At 41.7% G+C, this 16,740-nt stretch overlaps 1 protein-coding gene across 3 annotated transcripts in view; it reads left to right on the top strand.

Moving 5' to 3' along the window:
• Window positions 1–1,060: 1,060 nt before the first annotated feature.
• Window positions 1,061–16,740, top strand: part of drp2 (dystrophin related protein 2) — a 173,368-nt gene continuing 157,688 nt past the window's right edge. For 2 of the 3 annotated variants that reach the window (XM_014412664.3, XM_014412662.3), the window contains exon 1: window positions 1,065–1,511. The gene's annotated coding sequence lies outside the window, so the exon portion shown is untranslated. Of the gene's footprint in view, window positions 1,512–16,740 lie in introns of all 3 variants that reach the window. The other variant, XM_076875356.1, reaches the window with a different exon arrangement.

Below are 16,740 nucleotides of genomic sequence, written 5' to 3'. Positions count from 1 at the left end.
ACTTTCTAAAAGCAATTGAAAAAAACTCCCACATACTCAGTGCTGAATTCTTTTTTTTTTTCTTTTTATTTCAGTTTTTTGGTTATACCCTATGAAGGTTGGATAGAACCCAGTTTGCAGGATAATTTAAAAGATTCAGAGAACTGCCTGAGCTCAAGTGGACCCTTGGGAAAATTTTTTTCGAACTGAGCACAGTGTATCTTGGTTATGCAACAAATTATTAATTTCATCATTTGTTGAGGAAATGAAAGCTCACTGACTCAAACCCCATGGTTGCATCCTTGGAGTGCTGTGCATGGTGCAGTGTGTTGCGCTCTCCAGTACTTTATATTTTCTTTCATTTTTTTCTTGTACCTTTACAGACCACACACTGATATAAACATGGCCAAAGTTTTGAATAATAAGGTCAGTTTATATGAAAATAATCCCTAAATGCTAAGTTTATCTATGGTTTGTTCTACAGAATGTTTAGAGAGGAATACCCTTTTTTAAGGTAGATTCTTGGCCTTTATTGCAATAACATAAAAAAATCTGGGCAAAGGATCGAGCAAGGTAAATTCAAACCAGGTGTCCGAATTAGCCTTTGCCATATGGGTCACCTGCGCTACCAAATGAGCTAAACCGGCATCCAAGTGGGGATATATTTACTGTGACCCTCTCAGGCACACAGCAAACTCCAACTACAGAAGCCCCGCCCACCTGCTGTTCAAATCTTCTGTTTGACAGGGGCAGCCAATCAGAGAAAAGTTGGTTTAAAGGGTGACTAGCGTTTATTTTGAACTGTTGATCATGCAAAGCTAATCTGTTGGTTTCCAAGAATAAAATATAAGGCTGGAAATGAGCATAGTAGTTCTCCATTAATGTTAGAAGTGCGCCATCCTTTCCGTACTTATGGACCTATAACAGAAAGGTTTATGCTCATTGTTTGCTGATATTTTGTGGCTGACATAACCCAGAACTGGGTTGGAAGGAAAAACCGAAAGTCGGAATTTTGTTTCACATCTTCCAGGCTTGACTGAAGTTTTGGGTTTGCTGTAAAATGATGAAGAGTTGCGGAGCTGTGCGCGCTCTCTCTCAACCTTGAGCTAAATGACTTGCTGAGCTCTCTTTGGACGGCTCCCATTCAGCTCCCACCGATCCCCCACCTCAGCTCCAACAACGCAAGTTTTCTATTACAGTTTCATTTTATTCGCAGCTTATAATCTTTACTGCGATAGTTAAACCGGGCGCCTGGAAGCCTCCCCGCGTGTGCCGTGTCGCTGATGTGAACGAGCGGAGCCACCTTAAAGCAGCCCTCTGATGTCAGCGTCAGAGGCACAGTCTCCGCCGCCGGTACAGCGCTGCGCTGCTCCGCCGTTTCAAATCTTCTGCGCTGCTGCTCTCCTCACTTTCTTCAGCTCATGTCGCGGCTGCATCCACCGGAGTAGCTCATTTATTTCAGCGTCTTCTTCGCCAGCAGCTGAGCCGTGTCAGTCCAAGCTGAGCCAAATCCTCGCTCCAGGGAGAGAAAGGTAAGATTGTTGTTCAAGGGTTCTTCTTCTTCTTAAGTGATTACTGCAGGAAATGTGTTCAACCGGTTACCCTCACATTCAGAGCAAACAGAGGAACGCGGTGTTGACAGTAACTGGCTTCTTAAATTGCCTTTGGGTTACTCTTGTGCGTGTTGAGATGGAAACTGGCTGTGCTGCTGCAGTTGAGTACTGGCCATCGTCCTGGTCGCAGTCTGCCAGATGTATTTTTAAAACCAGACATCTGTGTGATGGATGAGGTTTGCCGGATGAGCTTCAGGGCTACAACCTGTGTATGCACAGTGTACGCGCTCTTCTGACCGGTGGAGCTGCCAGATCAAAAGGTGTCGGGCGTTTAGGCAACCTCTACTGTTCTTTCGACTTTTCTCGCCTCTTCTTCTTTTGAATGAATGAATGAATGAGGCTGTGCACAGACCACATTTTTATCAATTCATTAACTGCGAAGGAAAGGAAGTAATTTCAAAGACAGTGATTAAGTGTGCGCTCAGCGCTTGTTTTGTGGAGCTCACAGGAAAAGAGCCTGTCAGATCCCTCTCCTCTTCCCCTGCAAGTTGCCTCTCGAGTGTCGCTTTCTGCAGGGAAAAAGAAAGAAAGAAAAATTTATAGGGCTTTTCTGCCTCATCAGTTTGTATGGGTGGAGACTGACGTGTGATGGCAGGCTGAGGTGTTGAGCCGGATTTGAACTCTGGATGTCGCGAGTAATTATGGTTACAATTACACGGTGTGCGTCTTAAGCCCCGAGACTCCTTTCAGGGCCCCAGAATGCAACACAGTGTGGGATAATTTAGGGAATATATTTGGAGGAGAGGAAGGTAATCCTGTGCGCTTCCGTGGACGTGACAGCAGCAGCAGCAGCCTATATTTAAACCCAAATGTCAACCAAATGAAATCCCCACTAACTAAATGACATCTGAACCCGCTCTTACTCCCGAGCTGACTGACAGGTGTCAACACAAACTACGCTAAAGTTTATTTTTTCGATTTTATGACACGTTTGGCATATTTTGGCCTCAATTTTAGTTTTCATTTATGGATATTCTGCATTATTACTGACTGACATTGCCTCAAAAATCTGCCATATTATCACTGCTCCTGTGTCCACATTCTGGCTGTGATGGCTATTCTAAGAATCAGTTAAATATAAAAAAAAGAATCTTGGTTTTCAACATCAAAAGCCTTGCTCTCCCTCATTCTTACAAGGCCGGTGATATTTTCTTTTATTCCTTTCCTTTCATCTGTGATCATAAAGCCCGGTAACTCTTATTCATGGCCCAGTCCAGGTTGAAACTGAATGTCTCTCTGAGCTTTAAATGGTTTATTTTGCTGGTAAAGAAAAAGAGCCGCACAATATTTCTCTCCCAAAAGGGCTTGGAGTGACGTCCTATCTCAAAGAGGAATTTCATCTTAAAATGGCTTTAATGTTGTCATTCTGCAGGACCTTCCAGCTATATCAATCTGCATTCACTTGGAGCATTTTTATGGTCAGTAACCTTCCTGTACTTACACTGAAAGAGCATTTTCCTCCAAGCACAAAGGCTATCAGAAGCCCATCAGATGTTTTTTTTCTTTCCCGAAATCCAATTTGATTTGATGACAGGATTGCACAGCTTTTGATCTTGAGCACAGCTGCAAAACATCTGTAATATTAAAAATAAATCCACGTAGCGGGTTTAATAATGGTAGCATGTGCCCTAGCAGCTCACATATCGTGTGCTTCTCTTTTGTAGTCAGATTTGGCAGAACTCTTAAGGCTCCACGCAGTGATGAGCTATAATTGTGAAAGACTCTAAAAGGACTATGAGCGTGTTCTATTTTCAGCGCCTTTCTTCTTCTACATGCCTGCTGGTCATGTTTCATGTTATGCATTTTCCACACTCTCCCTCAAGCTGTTTTCAGCGGAATATAGATGAAATCATTCAGCGTCTTCCTGTTTTAATGTCATTTATTCATTCTGGAGAGGACGGCGCCACTGCCGCTGTGTCAGATAATGTAAAGGTTGGGGTTCCCAACCTTTTATGTCTGCTACGCACTCGCAGCCCTGTCAGCTGAAGTACTTCTGAAGTACCTCTTCCCTGACACCAGCCGTCATGTTGCATGCAAATATGTGGATTTGAATTCATGTCAAACAATTGGTTTGGCCACATTTACAACCGCTTGGCTGTACAGTCTCTTGGAAAGCTATCTTATTCAATCAGTGAATCACGACTGTTACAGTTGTTAATCCATTTGGGATGCTTTTAGTAGCGTTTAGAAACATTTATGCATTCGTTTTTAGACATCAAACAGAAACAATTTTCATTACTTTTGGGGAATTTTTTGAGACATTTGACTTTTATCCTTTTTAGAAGTCTACATTAACAGGTTTGGTAAATGGCCTGCATTTGTATAGCGCTTTTCTAGTCCATAGGACCCCAAAGCGCTTTACACTACATTCAGTCATTCACCCATTCACACACACATTCACACACTGGCGATAGCAAGCTACATTGTAGCCACAGCTGCCCTGGGGCGCACTGACAGAGGCGAGGCTGCCGGACACAGGCGCCACCGGGTCCTCTGACCACCACCAGGTTTGACACTCTCAACAGCATGTGATGGATAAATTGTAAAAGGTTGTAAATTCTTTTATTTCCATACATCCATGCTCAGTAGCACACCAACCCTGGCTGGGAATTAGCATTTTTCCCTTCTGATTTGTACAACTTTTCACAGTTTTGGGAGGGTGCAAGGTTAATCCAAAATCAAAGTGGAAAGCTGATGCCTTTCATGGTTTGTTTAAATCTCCTCTCATGAATCCTAAGAATGCATTTCGGGATTGCATTATTTATAATGTTATGTAGGAAGCAAACTGTGTTAAAGATTGTCTCGGGCGTGTTTTTTTATTCTCTCTCCTTTTTTAATTCAGGAGAGTGATCTGAAAATGTCATCCTCTGTTAAAGTCTGCCCCGGGTCTCCAGTAACTCTAGCAGAGCGTTAAGAATTAGCAACCTACCAAGTGCTGTAGTGACATTGCATATTCTTATCCAGAAGATTTTTCTTTGTTTACAATGAACAAGGGACTGTAGGTCAGATTCAGATGCTGTGATCATGAATAATCAGTCTGGTCTCGTATTTTCTTCCTACAAAGAGGAACATTGAGATGAATTTACAGGTTGAGACCTCAATAGTACCTCGTGGAGTTGAATTGGACAGAGTGCTTTTGTGATTTTATTAGCACTGACCACATTTCTGACCTTATTGATATCACCTTGCTCTCCAGTGGGCAAGATGAGGACCTCAGTGATTTGTTTTCCATGCAGCCAGACTGAATATCTTTAGCAATGGCACTTTTGTGACTAAATTTTTCAGTATTTAAAGTGACATTAATGTGGGCTGCCTTTCATTTTTACATAAGTATAATTAGCAATAATGTACTGTAATCCCATTGGAATCTGCACACAGATACCATAGCTGCAGACATAAGGGCTCATTTTCCTCCAGTCAGATGAAACCATTTCATACTACTCCTTCTTGCACAGCATGAAAAACAGCTTTGACTAAACAACAAAAATCCATTCAGTTTGCAGTTTGTAAATTACATTTGTGTCTTCTTTTTTCAGTTTAAGGTTTTCGTTTGCATGCGGAGAACATGTGAGACTATCTGACTGGAAGAGATGTCATCTGTGACAGTATAGAAGAAGAAGAAGGCGAATATACTCAGTAAGAAGTGGCACCTTGATCGCCACTTCTGCGTCTTCTTCTTTAGGGCAGCTTTGTTAGCTGACAGCACTGTTAAAATTAAGTGCAGTGAAATTGTAGTACATTCCTACAATGAAAATGCAAATCCAACACTGAACTGATCCTAACAACAATAACTGTCTGTGTAGCTGAGTCTTAGTCGTAGACTTGCAACAGTTGCCAGGCTCCTGTCTATTGAGTGTTAAGTTAATTAATCATTGATCATTGTTTTTGACTGAATACTTTGAATGCCGTGCTAAACTTCCTTAGTGGTTGGATACCACAGCATGACCAAAATTTCTGTGACTGTGGGCAATGAATTTGGTGTGTCTCCTGCCACCCTCAGACACTGTGCAAACGAGCTGGCCCCAGTGTTTTCTGGCATTTTCAACTTCTCACTGCAGGCATGTCATGTGCCTGCCTGCTTCAAGTCCTCCACCATAATCCCTGTCCCCAAGAAACCTAGGATCACTGGACTAAATGACTACAGACCCGTGGCTCTGACATCTGTGGTCATGAAGTCATTTGAGCGCCTAGTTCTCTCCCATCTCAAGACCCTCACGGCCCCCCTCCTGGACCCCCTGCAGTTTGCATATAGAGCCAACAGGTCTGTAGACGACGCCATCAACATGGCCCTACACTTCATCCTGCAGCATCTGGACTCCCCAGGAACCTACGCCAGGATCCTGTTTGTGGACTTCAGCTCTGCCTTCAACACCATCCTTCCAGACCATCTCCGAGGCAAGCTTTCCCAGATGAATGTGCCTGATCCCATCTGCCGGTGGATCACTGACTTCCTGACGGACAGGAAGCAGCATGTGAGGCTGGGAAAGAATGTCTCGGACTCCCGGACCATCAGCACCGGCTCCCCTCAGGGCTGTGTTCTTTCTCCTCTGCTCTTCTCCCTGTACACCAACTGCTGCACCTCCACCCACCAGTCTGTCAAGCTAATCAAGTTTGCAGATGACACCACCGTTATCGGACTCATCTCGGACGGGGATGAGTCTGCCTACAGGAGGGAGGTTGAACGTCTGGTGTCCTGGTGCAGCCACAACAACCTGGTGCTGAATGCCCAGAAGACAGTGGAGATTATTGTGGACTTCAGGAAGCACACAGCTCCACTCCCCCCCATCATCCTGACTGACACCCCCATCACCTCTGTGGACTCATTCCGCTTCCTGGGTACCACCATCACCCAGGACCTGAAGTGGGAGCCCACCATCACTTCCGTCATTAAGAAAGCCCAGCAGAGGATGTACTTCCTGAGGCAGCTGAAGAAATTCAACCTGCCAACACGGACGATGATGCAATTCTACACTGCAATCATCGAGTCCATCCTCACCTCCTCCATCACCGTGTGGTACGCTGGAGCCACTATCAGGGACAAACAGAGACTGCAGCGTGTTGTGCGCTCTGCTGAGAAGGTGATTGGCTGCAGACTCCCATCTCTGCAGGACCTGTACACCTCCAGGACACTGCGGCGTGCAGCTCGGATCTCAGCTGACCCTTCTCACCCTGGACACAGTCTGTTTGACCTGCTCCCCTCAGGCAGGAGGCTCCGGTCCATTCGCACCAGAACCTCTCGCCATAAGAACAGTTTCTTCCCCTCTGCTGTTGGACACATGAACAATAACCACATGACTGTCCCCGCCACTAACACATGACCCTACGCTGTGTCACTGCATCATTCTATGTTTGGCACTGATCACCACCTGCACTCATGTATATATCTTTCTACGTAGCACTTTTAATTCTTATTCTTATTTTTATATTTTTATGACAGTATGTTTGCACTGAAGCACCGCAGCAATTTCCTAATGTTGTAAACCTGCTCAACATTTGGCAATAAAACCCTTTCTGATTCTGATTCTGATTCTGATTCTGATTTGCAGCCTTGGTTTCCTTGAAAAGGGGAGACCAGATCTGCAACCTTCAAAGTAACTTTGGTGCGTCTAGGCGACGATGAAATGGTGATAAGTTTGATGTCATTTTGCAATTACATGACATCTTTTTGTAATAATGTAATAATTGGAATACATGAGTCTACTATTGCAAAGAGACATGTCACAGGTAAGTTGTACTAATCCGTGCAGACCGACTTGGAAATGATTGCAGTTTGTTGCTTTGATATGTTACATGTCAGTATTTTGCAAACCTTTGTCAACCTGTCTGAGAGCGACTGCCGTCGGTTCAAGTCAGATTGCGATTGGAGACAGGTTTCCTCCTACCGGGCGACCTGTGCTATCTCCTTGCGATTGAAAGTGGACGCTCAGAGGTTGAGGTTGTCGCACAATCAATTTTTGGGTGACTGAACCTTGTCCTTCACTGTCAAAATGAAGGAGAAGTTGATTATTATGGTGAGCAACCATCCTTGTTGTGACAGAGGCAAAGTTACCCCCTAAATGTCGGGCACACCCACCGTTTGTTTTAGCACAATATGCACATGTGAACGCTGCTTAAATGCATCTGACAGTGATTTCACAAAGTATTGAATCTCACTGCAACAAGGTAAGAAAAAAGGATTTTCAGCAGGTGTTAAGATCTCAAAGACAGCAGGATGCCAAAGACAGGGTGGAGAAGTCAGAAAGTATTAAGAGACAGACTGACATGTTTTTGCCTCTGATGTTTGTATGATATTTGTTGACAGTAAAGGAACTGAAAATAGTCTATTGGCACCACATCGCTTCTTTTTTTTGTGACACTGTAAAGTAAAAACAAAGAAACAGGTGTAATTCTATTTTTCAGACATTTAATTAGGTAGAAAATTGCAAAATAACAGACAGATCCATCATCAGTCTTTAAAACCTTCAATAAACAGTTGAAAATGACATTTATTGGGCTCACATAACAATGCCAAGCATATTCAAATTGAGCAGTGTGTATACACAATTCTTGTCCAAGAAATAAAAGTGCCAGCAGTCACACTGAAACACCTCAGGCCCTGCTGGAATAAAAATATCTCAGCAGCCTGTCAAGTGGCTGTCTCTCCTGAGACCCAGACGGAATGATAGCTGTTGTACACCTAGGAGCATCATCATCCCGAGCTATGTGGCCGTAGGACAGGTGTGCTCAGTCAGGCAGGCTGCAGCAGTCCCGTCATCTCCCTGCACTGCTCCATCATTCCCGTCCTGCGCTGAGAGATGGCAAAACGGACAAATGGGGAAGAATGGGGATAGAAAAGCAATTTGCTGACTCCATAAATTCCTGCGCCTGTGGTAACTATCCTTGGCCATGGTGACTGCGAGCTATTATTTAGAATCTGGTAACCGATGCTTTCCTATTAACATTAAATGGGTTGGTGTCTGTGGGGTGTCTCCCATGACACGTTTATGCTGGTTATTTACTGCCTGCCACTGCAGGCCTTGCTCTTGGAGCTGCTTTGAGGGCCAGCTCACAGCCAGGCCCCGTGTGGCAAGTCATCTGTAATATGGCACGATGGGTGAGGGAGGGAATGGCCGACCAGTTGCTTCATTTAATTTGCAGAGAATGTTGTGCCGGATTTTTCAATTTGCATAGGTGCAATATTGTGCGAGCTGATAAATTTCTCTCTGTGGTATTCTGGTTTATGCCATCCTGGTGGCAAGGCTGCAGGGGCAGCAGTGTAAGTCAGTCACTTTGTTATAGTCTGAAATATCTTGACACATTCTGGATGTATTGAATGAAATTTGGAATCGAGAATCTCTGACTTATTATCCAGTTACGCTGCAGGTTAAATTTGTCACACACCCTGTGAGATATCGTAAAATGTGCTTGATGGATTGGCACAAAATTGAATGCAGACATCTGTGGTTCTCAGATGATACATCTAGTTACTCTAACTCTAGCATATACAGTATGTGCTATGTAGTGGTGTTTTTCCTTGAAACTGGATTAGCTTCTTTTTTTAAAGGAAATTATACAAAAAATAATTTTCAGTTATTTTACTTTACGACCAAATTACTGCAAACTAAACTAGATCTTATGTTGCAGTTGCATTTTGATGTCAGCTGCAAACATGTTTTGTGCCTGCAGCTTGCATGGTTATAGCTCTACTGCACAGGAAATATCACAGGCAGATGGTACAAACCCCTGAAAACATACTCAGAACTACCCATGTGGTAATTCCTTCTACAATAGGTGTCCACTGATACCTGGTGAGGCTGCCTGTCTGCTATGCAGGCTTGTGCCAAAATTCCCTTGGGTACACACAACCCCAAGTTGCTTCCAAGTTGCTCCCAGTGGCACTCTGCGTGGCACAGCTGCCAGAACTGAGTGTATGACATGATATAAATGATGCAGTTCTCTCAGCTGCACAGCTAGTTTGCACACCCGAAGCCCCGAGTCATCTCTTATGAGGAGCTCAATTATGTAGCGAGGAGTTTTTTGCAGGAGTTTGTGAATAGGTGACTGCAAAACAAACTGTAAAGCGCCTTGTAGGACCTAGTTGAGGTTTAAAGACACTATACAAGCGCACGCAATTTAAGATTTAGGCTCCGCACAGACAGACCGACTAGGAAATAAAGTATTAAAAACAGCAAAGCTTGCATAGTCAGAAAATGTTATATGTGAATGAAACAAATAATAATACGTCATATTACAAAAAAGATTCCGCCTGTGTGTCGTGTTGTGTGTCAGCATCATTATTGAGAGGATGCTGGGAATCTCTATTCAATGCACAGCTTTAGAGTCGCCTCGCTCACTAGCTTCAGACTTGCGTTTAATACATTTCATGGTAAATTTACAGTGAAAAATCCACATTGTTAAAAGATAATTAAACAGTTTTGGGAGAGTTCAAAATGCGAAGGTGACATCTTAATCTTTTCAGCCTTTCCACCAGAGATGCTGGCTTTGGTTATCCCGCTTTTTATATGCATTTGTCAGCGTGCAGGGCAGGAGTTTGTTGTTTGTTGCCCAGCGACAACTCAAATGATTTAATGATCTTTTCCTGCTAAAGTGTATCATTTAAATGCAAAGCTCCATCTAATCTTTTTCAAAAAGACTGAAATAACAGCTCTTCAGGATGGATCTTCAGACTGTAGTAGACACTCTGGTCAATAACATAACTTCAGCAGTCTCCTCCAGCTGCTACCCTCTAATTGGAGTTAATGGCTCCTGCACTGAGTGCAACATACTTCTTGTGGCTGCTGCAGAGTGTGCTTCGCCACTTGCAGCTTCTTTCCCAAGCTGTGTTAAATAACTTATGTGCTTCCTTACAGTTTCCAGTAAATTTTATTCTCAGGTGGAGTGATCACTCTTGTGTCAGCTCTGGTTAGGGTAACGTGGCGCCGCCGCTCGTCTGGTCACACTTCATATTCTGCTTATGCGCTTCTAATTGGAGCCGACAAGTTCTGATGTTCTGATCGGTGCTTGGCAGTGTGACACTCTTTTGGGCTTTATTCTCTTCTGCAACCCATGTTGGCTTCCCTCAGCTCACTCCAGAACATTCACGGAGGGCATGAATGGGGATGCATTATGGGTGTGTGTTGGGTATTCTGGCACTGACGGCCACTACATCAAATTTGAAACACGCACACTGTGACTTGCAGAAATAGATCATCTTCGCCTGTGTTAATTTTAGCACTTTTCACTCATCAAAAGAAACATAATACTTGTGACTCATGCAACAGCACTGGAGGCAGATTTATCTGCAATTTGTCAGTGAAACTGGATGCCATTTGCAATTTGCATGTGAGTAGTTTGTTTGTGAAACAGGCCCCTGGCCTACACCTCAATCGGGTCTGGTATTTTTTATTTTTTTTTTATCCCTTATTTTTAGATTCAGGAAATAGGATTGACTGAGCTGGGTGACAGTCATTTCATGTCATTTTGCAGACATAATGGCATATTTATGGCAATTTGAAAACCCTCTTTACCATACACAAGGTGGTGAACTCATTCGAAATGACTCATGATGTTCGCCCTCCTTAGTCTAACCTTCAGGCTGTGAAAAGGAGGGAAAACGTAGTGCTAGAGATGATTCTTATTCAGTTCTTCCACTCCGTCTTTTCACTGCATGTTTTCTATGTGTTGTTCTCAGGTAGCTTATGTTCAATATACCGAATGAGCTCACAGTCTGAAGAAATTAAACATTATGAGGCGTTTTTCTTCAAAAGGTTTGACATTTATTTTATTTTGTTTTAATCTGTGAATTTATATTTATCTGTATAAGTATTAGAGGGAATATATTTCTTCATTTCTTTCAGTAAACCTCTGTTTAAATGTTTTTTTTATCACTTTGTTGTGACAACATTTTTACTCTCCTCCATCACATAATTACTGTGCAAAAAGTCTTGAGTCGCCCTTCATTTCTTCTTATTTCTCAAGAAAAATTGGAAATACCTGCAGCAATTTACTGTAACATATGCAAACATGCATGGAAATAAAGCAAAGAATGCAATTATTTTTTACAGTTAACTTGAGCTTGAAATTGAATATTCGGTATGAACACCTTTATTCTTTAACACAGTCTGAACTGTCTTCGGCAAACTTTACTGTAATTTCTTTAAGTAGTCTTTAAATAATAGTGCTCCAGGTTTCTTGAAGGACATTCAAAGCTCTTCTTTGGATGTTGGCTGCTTTTTGTTCTATTCTCTGTAAAGATGATCCCACACTGCTTCAACAGTCTGGGCTCTGGCGAGGTCAGTCCATGACTGATAGTGTAGCAGGCATGCTTTTACTGCACTGGCTCTTCGATTGGGATCATCGTCATGCTGAAAAATTAAGCTGTTGGCAATAAGAATCTTTCCAGATGGTAGATCGACATCTGACAATACTTTTCTTTGTTCATAATTTCAACAATTTAGAAAATATCCCCATCACCACTGACTCTAACGAAGACTCAAATGACGACTGTTTCAATATACCTTTCATCTACGTAGATGCTTTTTCAGGCCTGACACTTTTTTCTCAGTATTTATTTTTAAGGAGACACTGCACATCATTCTGAAACATGGAAAGTTTTTGGCTAATAGCACTTTGTTGGTGCAACAATACTATTTTATGCTATATTTATATGTTATCTTTGATATCTTTAATAGATTCAGATTCAAAACATGGGAACAAATGATGTGTTTTTGCAACAGGCTGCTAGTTACAAAGTGCCTGCAGATACAATTTAAAATAGTTTCTTTGCTAAGGTATGTATAGATGCAGCACTGGTTCAGCCCTGGAGTTCGGTGTCTTTTTTATGCTTGAATCATTTATAGATTGATGTTAAGTGGCTAAACAAAACGAAAAACACATTCCTCTGAAAATGGTCAGGTACAAAGACTGTAGCAAAATATTCATTGTCCAAAGAAAAGCTTTGAAACCCTTCATAAAGCCTGTTTCTTAAGACCGTTTTAAAAAAAGCACCAGAAAGTCTGGCTCTTTAGAAACAAAATATAAAGAAATAAAAATGTGGCTGAAGACTTTTGTTAATCATGTGGGCCAAGCCCCCCTTATCAGTGATGCTCTCTCCTTTTCAATCAGCTACAGGGTCTCCTCAAGTACACGCAGGAATCGCTCATTTGATTGTGTTGCATTGATGTTTAAATATCATTAAAATGAAATGTCTAAGATTTCTTAGTTGTCTGCTCTGCGTCATGAGGAGCATTTAACGCAGAGGTGAGTCACACACAGTAAAGCAGTGCATTCTGCCGAATGTGATCACTAGTTCATTCTGACTGCTGAAATGGAAATTGAGCAGCAACGCATCTGAGAACTTTACCGTCATTTTCATTTGCTGGTGGAAACTCATCAGCGTAATGAGGCTGAAAGACAAACCGCATGGTGTAACTGGACAAACTGAGGGAATCATTTTTAGAATGTGCAAATTGTAATTATGCTAGTCGTAAAGGTTTTCAAAGAGTGAGGCCTGGTTGTAACGGGGGAAAAAACGAGCCCAGAAATGTTCACGTGAAACTCGTGAGACTGATTTATTTATTTAAAATCAGCCTTTAACAAAGAAAAAGAAGATCCAGGTGAGTTAAAGTGAAATAAAGGTGATCATGATACCCCTTCCCTTCAGAATAAAATCAAAATAAATCCCAAAATGAAAAGTCAAAGCTGTTGATGTCATCGATAAAGCCTCGGCAGGGAATACAGTTTAAAATTACCAGTGTGGTACATGTGCAAGTTGAGCCTATTTTCACATTACCTCGGCGCAGATTTCCCCTCAAAGAGGTAAACGATTGCATAACCCAAAAATCCATACTTTTCTCTTTTGTAGTCTTTTCACTTCCACCCCACCAGCAGACAGCCTTCTGTTTTTGTGCTGAGTTCCACCTGTTTGTTTATTATTGTATTCCAGGAACATGTAATAACACGAGTTTTTATGTTTATTCTAACACTCCGCTGAGATAATTAATCATTTTTTCAAGACACCAAAGGCCGATGCAGACACGCTCAGCTGTAAGGCGGCTCCTTCATCATGGATCAGTGTGTGCATTTGGAGGAAAAAAAACACATTGCGTGTACGTTCTACTCGAATATAATGACAGTGCTATGAATCTGTGCAGAGCTGAGCTTTGATGGAGTGACACGGCTGCTCAGATTTTATACAATACAGATTCATATTGTACAGAAGGTAATAGATAATAGAGCAAAAACTACTTTGTGTACATGATGAAATCCCCCAGAAATCACCCTTGACTCTTTAAACTTGCGTTTCACCTTGAAAATAATTACTCTTCTCTAAAACTGTGCTTACCTGATTAGTTAAAAGTGTTGTCTTGGCTCTGACTCGTCTCCCATTTTTGAAATTTTTATTTAAAAGCTACAGATTTAAAAAAAAAAAAGAAAAAGTCGGAAGAGTTCGGGAAGTTCAAAAGCCTCTGTGTCTCGAAAAGCCAATGAAATGTGGTTTCCTCTTAAAATGGATCAGAAAATAACCTAATGACTGTCTACATTATGCACAGTCCAGAGACTAGTGTGGCTCCTGCTGTTGAAGTTTAATTGAGCGCCTTGGGAATGCTTCCCTTTACTAAATGATGAAACAGGAATTTGACTTCTTCTCAGACAATAAAGCACCAGTGTCTCTATCCCATTTCAAGTGAGTAGGATAGGGTACTACAAATTTTGCATGCAAGCGTGGGTGTGTTCTGTATGTGTGCTTCAAGCACAGAGTGGCCGGTCGATACCGCTTTGGATCCTGAGAATTTGAGATCATTTCTCAAACCTGCGTATTTTCCCTCTATAAGACTAATGGCAGTCTCTTAGGCTTTATGATTTATCAAACAGAAAAGGTCACTACAGCGAGCTGCAATTAATTCTGTCTGCTTTTATTTGGAGTGCTCGCTCCTGTAGTGACAGATATCATTACATGGGCTGTCTTCAGGGTGAGGCTTCAGGAAGGGATGGCAGGTATATAAAGACAGCGCAGTTCTATATTGGGCCTAAGCGACTGCATATGTTCAGTTCTATGTTCAACTGAAATTACATTTTTCAACAATAATAAAGCAAAAAAGAAGAACGTAAAGAAACTGCTTTGAAGAAAAGTTACAGTGTTCGTGTTTACCATTAGAATCTGGTGTACTAATATAAGCAGGCTACAGCTGTGGTGAGCTGGGATTTTATTCGTTTTACTGGAGGTTGTTCAAATATTAGACCTGATGGTGGAACTAGAGAACAAGTTGTTCTAAGAATTCATCATAAGGACATAAATATGCATGCAGAACTGGACCAAAATAACATTATATACCACTTTTACATTAATACAGTTCTTCCTCTGTGGCTTTTTGATAACCAGCCCACATTTCAGGTAATAATGAAAGTTGCACAATGATGCTAGCAGTTGGCATAATTTCCGTAGGAAGTACTGCATGCATCTGCAGGCTGCATATCTTTTGTGTTTTTCTTGCAGTACCCTCTCTCATAGTTGAAATCAGTGGCTTTAACTTTGGCTCCAACAAGTTGTGCCATGTCATCGCTGTGGGAAATTTCCTTTTTTTGATAGAAGAGCATTGAACTGGTTCTACTGTGGATTGGATACATCATTGGAAAAAGGATATCCTTTCGTGCCTGGCACCATACCATTATATGGCATAGCCTTTGGGAACCATAAAGGACTGCAATATTGATCTCTGTAAGACTTGTTGAGATATGTTGGTTAAGACTACAATGGTGGGCTGTTCCTAAAGTTATGTCACCAGCATGGATGAACATTGAATTTTACATATGACAAATGGTAAAATAAGTATATATTTGTGCATGCAAAATAACAAAAACAAAACAAACAAAAAAACACGGAAGAGTTGAGCTTACCTAAAACACAGAATACGTCTTGAGTGTGAATGTTCATTATTAAAAGTTAAGTCAATTAAATGCCTGTTGTGGATTTTCTCCCCTCGGCAAATCCAGCAGCTTCTTTTCCTTTTGCAGTTCTGTTTTCGGAAAAGGTTTTCCATCTCAGATTAGGCACCTTGCCTTAGGCAGTGTTTATTTTTGTGATATTTATACTGCATTATGGCAAAATTTCAAGATTTTCCAACATGTTTCATAAAATGGTTTATAATCCTTCTTAATCAGTTCCCAAATCATTTTGTTTGCCTTTTTTTGGTTCTGTTTTGAACATCAGTACTCTTTCTCATGCACTTAAAAATGTCTCACCAATCTGTCTTATGTGCTGATAGCTGTATCACACAGTTCCTATGGAAACTGCAGTGTTAAGAGTTCACTCTTATTGGTATGCAAAACAATCCAATAGGCAGAGAAATCTTGCAAAGCTGCAGAACTCTTTGCCCGGGCAGAAAATTCTTCTTCATGACAAACCTTGCTTTTTTGGCACAAGGCAGCAGGGCATTGAACTGAAGGTAGCTAGTCTTTTAAAGCTTTTTTCCCCTTTTGTGCTTTTTTCTTCAAGATCCAGCAGCTTTGGAACAAACTTTGACTAAACTACAGTAATTTGGATATCTGATCATTTTACTGGCTTGACCTTTCAAATTTCCTCCAATCATGTTGACCTTTCCATGTGCCAGCACAAGCCTCTCGTCTTATCATATTAAATGCTGACATATACTCCAAACATCCTTGTTCATGTCACCAAATTTGCACCAAAATTATTTTGTGACTATGTCTGTGAAATTAGCATGCACTCCTACTACCTTGCTTTTTTTTTAACCCCAGTTTGACTGGTTCAGTACCAGGACAAGATGTATAGAATGAGAGGAAATGCTGATAGTGCCTCTTTATTTTTAGATTCAGTCTCCCGTTGATGCTCACTGTTAGCAAGGAAGCAGTGAGTCATGCTAAAACCAATGGATGTGAACTGCCAAGCCACAGGGGCTTGGCAGTATATATTGTTTGGTAGCATTAAAACCGCTGTTTACCCCACCAGATACAATATGTCGTTCTGATCAGTAAACATCCAGCTGGCGGATCCTTTGCCGGTGTTTTGCCGTGGTGTGACTCTGGTTGGCTTCGTTTGGCTTTCTGCATCACAGATTAGTTGGAGCAGGATGTTCGCTAAACACTTCATACACCCACTCAGTCATCAAAGCAGTACATTCTTATTTCTCACGGTGAAGCATATTTTCTG

This window comes from Maylandia zebra, linkage group LG2 (assembly GCF_041146795.1).
Source record: "Maylandia zebra isolate NMK-2024a linkage group LG2, Mzebra_GT3a, whole genome shotgun sequence".
In the NCBI taxonomy this organism is placed as follows: Eukaryota; Metazoa; Chordata; class Actinopteri; order Cichliformes; family Cichlidae; genus Maylandia; species Maylandia zebra.
The sequence above is the reverse complement of the archived record's forward strand: the minus strand, read 5'-3'. Positions and strand labels throughout refer to the sequence as shown.